Genomic DNA, 7,762 nt, shown 5'->3' with positions numbered 1-7,762 from the left:
GTCTAGAGGTCAGGGAATCCATAGGAGCACAGAGCCAAGGGTCCCGATGGAGTGCAGGAAGCAGCAAGGTAGTGCCGGGAACTACAGGTGCTGTTACCAGCATTTGACTGCTGCTGAGAGCTCTGTTTATGAAAGCTAGAGCCAGCTGGTCCCCATCAGCGCCTTCTCCTCTGTGTCCTTGAAGACAGATCAGCTGCAGGTGGAGTCAATCCACCTTCTTCCTCTTCAGGCTGCTGTTCAGCAGGTGAAGCTGACTCCTGGCCCATGACAAGTAGCCCTAGCAATTAAGGCCAATGGCCAGGGATACGGGGAGAAGTAGTTCTGCAAACTTTGGAGGGCCACAGGTTCCTCACAGATGGCATAAACTACCCTTTCCATTTTTGTCTCTCCCGACCTGTGTTTAATAACAAGGGACACTCAAGATGGCTTGCAAGAGATTGTCCCGTCAATGCTCATAATATCAAGTGGTACAATTTGAAAATGTTTAAGCAAACCTAACACTAAACATCTTAATGAATGCAACATGAAGATTCAGTGGAGATTTCACGGACAGTCATCTACCAGCCTGACATTCTGCAAGTTCTTCAGATGCTTTCCTTGCGAAATTGGAAAAGATTGAGCAATAAGGAGGTCTAGACCCCCTCCCTCTGCTATGCTCTCATTCTCTGCAAACACAGAAGTGGACTCAGCAAAGCACGTTTGCTGAGAAGCATGGAGCCTGGATGAACCATCTTTCAGGAATGCCTTGTCTACAGGGGTGTAGACAAAGCAAATAATAGTACTAGTCTATTTGTCAGAAGCTATTCTTCTTTCCATGAATGCATTCAAATAGCGGCTGGACAGTCGCCTGGTCAGGAAATGATGGTTAGGTAGCATGCCTTGAGGCAGGGATTGGACTCAATAACCTATGATGTGCCTTCTGGCTATGATTCATGCTGTTTCTTCTGAGCACCAGAAGAACACAGGTAAATGGACAACCAAGGAACAACTATTTTTCTTCATGAAAATTGGAACCACAGTCAAAACGATATATATTTTCCACCAGTAAGATTCCACAACAATTAACAGTAAATTTCCTCCCCAACGCCTGTATGTTCTTGCAATAATGGACAGCCATCGGTGCTGCAAAGTAGCCCAGACAATTAAAATCAATCCTTTGATCCACAGCTTTGTCCACTTCCCCAGCTCAGGAATGCTGGAGTTTGGAAAGAAAGCTGACATTTCAATAAACAAAAAGCTCAGACTGGAATTTTATATAGGAGGTGCAGGTTCCACCTCTTCTCGGTTGTCAGACAGGCCCTGATATAGGCAGGTGCTTCCATGCGCTTCCCCCTCCTCTAGAGTAGCCTCATGTGCAGCTAGCTCCTGCCTGCCTTGCTGCCTCATCTGTCCCTGTGGAAGATGTTTGAGTGTTTGAGAGGGAGCTGGGCTCCTCCTGGTAGACCTCAAGTTCCAGGTATAGGTGGGATAGATCCCCAACTATCTTTCAGGAACAGGCCCTTGCTTTCTGGGCAAGGCCTTAGCAATGATTTCTGCATTGACTTCCAGCTCTACAATTCTATGATTCCTCCTGCCAATAAAGACCAATAATAACAATTCTATGATTCTATGTTAATTGTTCTGCAGGTTATATCCAGGAATTCCATTAACTATAGCAGGGATGGAGTCTGTGGCCTTTTCGACACTGTTGTACTACAACTCCCATCATCCCTAACTATTGGCCATGCTGGATGTGGCTAATGGATCTGGAGTCCAATGACATCTGGAGGACTTCTGGTTCCCCATCTCTGGCCTTAAGGTAAACACCCAATTACGGTCAATAGGGCTGACACCCAGCTATGTGTGCATAAGGTTGAAGCCCTGCTATGCAAACATACATGGGAATTACCACAGTGGGGCTATGTTCCAACCAAGCAAATATGCACAGGATTGGGCTGCAAATCACCTTAGAAATGTGGGTAAGTTTGAGCCACCACCAGCATTCTACACTCAATGCAATCTTTTCATCCCAAGAGTCTGGTGTTGTAAAGCTGCAATGAGTGTGAAATCTAAACCACTGAGCCTCTTGAGCTTTCTAAGCGGAAGGTCAGCGGTTCAAATCCGCATGACAAGGTGAGCTCCCGTTGCTCTGTCCCAGCTCCTGCCAACCTAGCAGTTTGAAAGCACACCAGTGCAAGTAGATAAATAGGTACTGCTGCTGCAGGAAGGTAAACGGCGTTTCCATGCACTCTGGCTTCTGTCATGGTGTCCTGTTGCACCAGAAGCGGTTTAGTCATACTGGCCACATGACCCAGAAAGCCATCTGTGGACAAGCACCGGCTCCCTCAGCCTGAAAAGTGAGATAAGGGCCATATCCCATAGTCACCTTGACTCGATTTAACCATCCAGGGGTCCTTTACCTTTATCAGGAGTGCAGTAAGTGATGTTCCTACTCGAACAAAAGTCTCGATTCTCTTCTGCCATGCACATCCACCCTCCTCATGTTTAGCAACACTTTACAATAATTAAAATATTCTTGAGATTCTGCCAAATGAAGGGGATCATCGAGTGCAGATGCTCATTCTGCAGTGGGAAGCTGATCTCATCTCAGCAACAGAAACCACCAAAGTCGACTGCTTGGGGCTTTGACTATTTTTGCCAGGAGTTCTGCCACTTCTCTTCTTGGCAATCTTAGAAAGCTGAGATCACTTTTTTGGCTCTTGGGAAACGTTGAGCAACCTCGGTTTCCACATGCCCGTCTTTCCCTTTTATGGCACCCGCAGAAGTGGCATCCTCCCCACCTCCTCGTTAGCTAATTTCAAGGCATGTCATCGCTACCTGTACACACCTTTAGCAGCACACATTCCCCCTAAGGGAAATGGGACTTATTCCAGCATCGCCCTATGACATTTGTTTTATTCAACGCTGCAAAAGCGCACTACCTGGACCCCAGTAGAAGGGGAACTGGGGCAATGTTGGGCCTTGCAGCCCGATCCTTATATGCATGTTCACTCAGAAGTAAGGTAAAGGTAAAGGGACCCCTGACCATTAGGTCCAGTCGTGGCCGACTCTGGGGTTGCGGCGCTCATCTCGCTTTATTGGCCGTGGGAGCTGGCGTACAGCTTCCGGGTCATGTGGCCAGCATGGCTAAGCCGCTTCTGGCGAACCAGAGCGGCGCACGGAAACGCCGTTTACCTTCCCACTGGAGTGGTACCTATTTATCTACTTGCACTTTGACGTGCTTTCAAACTGCTAGATTGGCAGGAGCAGGGACCGAGCAACAGGAGCTCACCCCGTCGCGGGGATTTGAACCGCCGACCTTCTGATCAGCAAGTCCTAGGATCTGTGGTTTAACCCACAGCGCCACCCGCGTCCCTCACTCAGAAGTAAATGCCACTGAATTCAACCGTAGGAACACAGGGAGATGTCTTATAGTGAGACAAACCAATGACTCATCTTCACTTAGCATCTTTCCTGGAAATGCAAGGGATGCAGCCTGGGTGCAAAGATGCTCTGCCACTGAGCTATGGCTCTTCCCAGCTCTGGCTCAAGTAAGAGTGCATAGAATTGCAGGCTAACAAGTGAAACTATGAACAAGGCAGGCAGCTATCAGCATGTCAGCAACCTAATGTGTGAGCAGGGCTATTGAGACTTGTTGGGTACAGGGCAGGCTATGGCCAAGCCAAAACTTCTCAGCAAAGCTATGGGACACAGTGCAACCTTATGCATTGCTGGGAACAATATAAGAACGATAATATATTTATGTGCTCACATTATTACATGTTTAATAATTTAATGGGTTGCACGCAACAGTACTGAGATCTTTTTCATATACTGTTTCCACTTTGGGGCCATTGTTTATTTTTATGGATTCAGCAGCATTTTACATCACATCTGGGATGGCGTCCTATTTAAATAAAACTTATTGGTGAAGTGAAACTCATTAAAGAAAAGGAAAAATTGCTGGGAAACCGAATTCCAGAAAACTCAAGTCGGGGTGGGAGGTTCAGACCACATACAGTGGTACCTTGGGTTATGGATGCTTCAGGTTACAGACACCGCTAACCCAGAAATAGTACCTCGGGTTAAGAACTTTGGTTCAGGATGAGAACAGAAATTGCACGGCGGTGGTGCGGCAGCAGCGGGAGGTCCCATTAGCTAAAGTGGTACCTCAGGATAAGAACAATTTCAGGTTAAGAACGGACCTCCAGAACGAATTAAGTTCTTAACCCGAGCTACCACTGTACACAGATAGGGAGCATGTGGCTGCATCAGGTAGCTTCACTCTTGATGTATAAACTTTGCCAAACCAGTGAGCTGGCCAGAAATATACCTGCCCTGGAGGAATTACATGACTGCCATTCCCACCCCCTCCCACCCCTTCCCTAAATATCCGCTTTGTTTTCAAAGGTAATCCGCTCAAGCCTAGCCCTCGAAACTGCACGTGGATCAGGCTTACGTAATTTGAACTATGCCTCAGCCCCAGAGCTTGCTTCAAATGCAATGGGACATTTGAAATAAATAATAATCAGGAGTGTTCTTTCTAAGGGACGCTCCCTTCATCAGCTATGCAAATTACACGGCTGTAAAATGTAACTACAGCCAAAATTGCCATCTGTTGGTATCTGTCAAGATACCTGTCCTTTTAATAGCTGTGTGGCACTCCATCACTGGCTGCATTTAAAAAAACAAAACTACTTTGCACCTGATCAGAATTCTTCATTCATGGTTTTCCATCACCATCAGATCTGCGTTAGGTTTAAAGTCTCTCTCTTGCACTCTTGCAAATGTCCCCCTTCTCACTCACCAGAGTTGGACAACGGTACTTCTAGATTTATATAATAACATATGGTAGTATAACTGATTCTATTTATTGCACCATGCTGTATCTTTTCTCTCTCGTGTTTTACTTCATTTGTATTTGCACTTTATTTTCTATAACTGGGATTTTCTTACTAAAATATTAATAAAGAAATGAAACAAAAAGGTCTGCACAAGGGAGAATTGTAGGTCCTGTATGTTTGTTTGTTTGTGTGTGTGTGTGTTGTCCACACCCACTGACATGTAGGCCCCAGAGGGTTGGTCGAAGATGAACATGATCCTTGGGTCAAGAAAGGGCTTGTTGTTGTTTAGTCATTTAGTCGTGTCTGACTCTTCATGACCCCATGGACCAGAGCACGCCAGGCACTCCTGTCTTCCACTGCCTCCCGCAGGTTGGTCAAACTCATTCTGGTAGCTTCGAGAACACTGTCCAACCATCTTGCCCTCTGTCGTCCCCTTCTCCTTGTGCCCTCCATCTTTCCCAACATCAGGGTCTTTTCCAGGGAGTCTTCTCTTCTCATGAGGTGGCCAAAGTATTGGAGCCTCAGCTTCACGATCTGTCCTTCCAGTGAGCACCCAGGGCTGATTTCCTTAAGAATGGAGATGTTTGATCAGTGATCGGTGTGTGTCGGGGGGGGGGGGGGTTAGGAATGAATGATTGTTGTTGTTGTTTAGTCGTGTCCGACTCTTCGTAACCCCCATGGACCAGAGCACACCAGGCACTCCTGTCTTCCACTGCCTCCCACAGTTTGGTCAAACTCATGCTGGTAGCTTCGAGAACAGGGAAGGGCTAGCCACACCTAATTTAGGCTGCATAGAGACCATGCATTTAAAGCACATCTACCCTCCCAAAGAATCCTTGGGTGCTGTAGTTTACTGCCCACAGAGCTACCACTTCCAGCACCCTTAACAAACTACAATTCCCAGGATTCCTTCTGAGTGTGAGAAAATATGTTTTGAACATATTGTGTGTATGCAGCCTTAGTCCTAATCCCTTTTCCTGGATTTGAACCTTTTGCTGGCCCCAGAGCAAGAGCTTCTAGTTTGGCCCCGAGGGCATTCACATCCTGTGCACCTCAGTCTTTTCAACAGGAGATGCTGAGAACTGACCTTTCGCATGCAGGGTATATGCTGCGGCCTTTGCCCTCAAAGTCTCAGGTTCAGCTCTTGCAGTGCGAAGCTTGGGGTGAGTGGAGTCTGCGCACACCCAAAGCTCAGCAACTTTAAGCCCCATTTATTTCAGCGGGTAAGATTTTAAGTGCATGCCTAACTCTTCTATTGAAATCAACAGGACAAAGAATCAATCAAAAGTGCTTATCTGTGGCTGGATCATGCCCTATTAAGAGAGGGTGCTGCAGGCAGCAAAGACCCATAACGCAGCACAGTATTCCTTGTAAAAATAAAGAGTCCCGTTTCTGGAAATTGCAGAAGGGGAGTGTGCTTTTGTGTTTGAGTCAAGCTCATAAGACTTTCTGCACTGTGAAAATAGGATGCTGAACTAGATGAGCTTTATCTATCAGGCTCCTCTTATGTTTGCAGAGATGTGTTGGGGTGTTACTTTGTTCTTCTCGTCCGAAGGGGATATTGCAATGAAATATGACGGTAATAATAATAATGAAGAACCCAGAGTAGTCAGCTAAGTCCTACCTGGAGTCAGACACACTGAAATTAAAGAACCTCCATCAGCAATGTCTGTTAACTTCAATAGGTCTACTCAGAGTAGGACTTGCGCTAAATATAACAACCCCTATTTCCATATTCAGTACTTAAAAAACCGGAGGCCATTGCTAAATGCCCCCAATTCTATATGGTGACTATAAGGCTGCAGTCCTACAGTATCTGTACTTCCTTAGAAGTCCAGCGGAATCAAGTTAAGACAAGCTAATTCTGTGACAGCTCAGTCGGTAGAGCATGAGACTCTTAATCTCAAGGCTTTGGGTTCGAGCCCCACGTTGGGCAAAAGATTCCTGCGTTGCAGAGTGCTGGATTAGATGATCCTCATGGTCCCTTCCAACTCCCCAATTCTGTAATTCTAAGTCCTGCTTATATATGCAGGAGGAGAATCAAGCAGCAACACTTTCCTTGGACTATACCACTTCGCCCTGCAGGGGGAGGATGGCATGTTTGAGTATTTCACAGGATCGGGGAGGGAGGCATTGCAGTGACGTTAAAAACCTCCGATTATGTGCGAAACTAGCCTGCCAGCGGGAAAGGTTCAGCTTAGTGTTTGTATGAGGAAACTTTTTCACAGAACAGTACTGAAATAAAAACAAACTTGGGTCTGCAGTATGAGACAGTATTGCCGCTTGATTCTCTTGCAAGCTGCCTTTCCGAGTCAGCACGCAGAAGATTAAGCTGGCTGCATTGCCTTTGCTGGACTGTTCAATCGATCACCAGGGCACAGGGAAAGGGGTATCCAGTATGTTCTCTGGACTGCACCGCCTTAGGTTTAGGCGAGAGTCTGTGCATTTCAACGTGGCGTGAAATCTCCATTCCCCGTCCTGTCTCTCCCTTTGTGTATTAGTTTGCGGGCACAGCTAAGTCTGTGTGGCTGAACTATACGTTACAGATGCTGGTGGATGGCAAACAAGGTTCTTTGCTGCGGGTAGGCTATAGTCCCTTTGCATGATTAGAAAAGAACCAAACCTTTAAATAAGATCCTAAACCTTTCTTGCTGACATGCTAGCTTTCTACGCGCAAAGTATCGTTGGACGGGGACGAAACGTTCTCGCGCACGTGCCGAACTCCCAACTGCAGACCTGCGGAGGGGGAGGGCGCCGAAAAAACTTCGTTTGAGTGGAGGCCACAGGGAAAAAGCAGGAACGCACCCGATCTATTTGCATCATCGACGCGACCTTTACTTGAGAGTAAAGGCGCAGAGGCTCAGGCGCGCCACGGCCCTTGCTCGCCCTACACCACCGATTTCGCTCAGCTGAACTCGCGGGACGGCAGGGCTGCACCC

The sequence above is a fragment of the Podarcis tiliguerta genome (assembly GCF_965153285.1).
Source record: "Podarcis tiliguerta genome assembly, chromosome: 11".
Taxonomy (NCBI): Eukaryota; Metazoa; Chordata; class Lepidosauria; order Squamata; family Lacertidae; genus Podarcis; species Podarcis tiliguerta.
The sequence above is the reverse complement of the archived record's forward strand: the minus strand, read 5'-3'. Positions refer to the sequence as shown.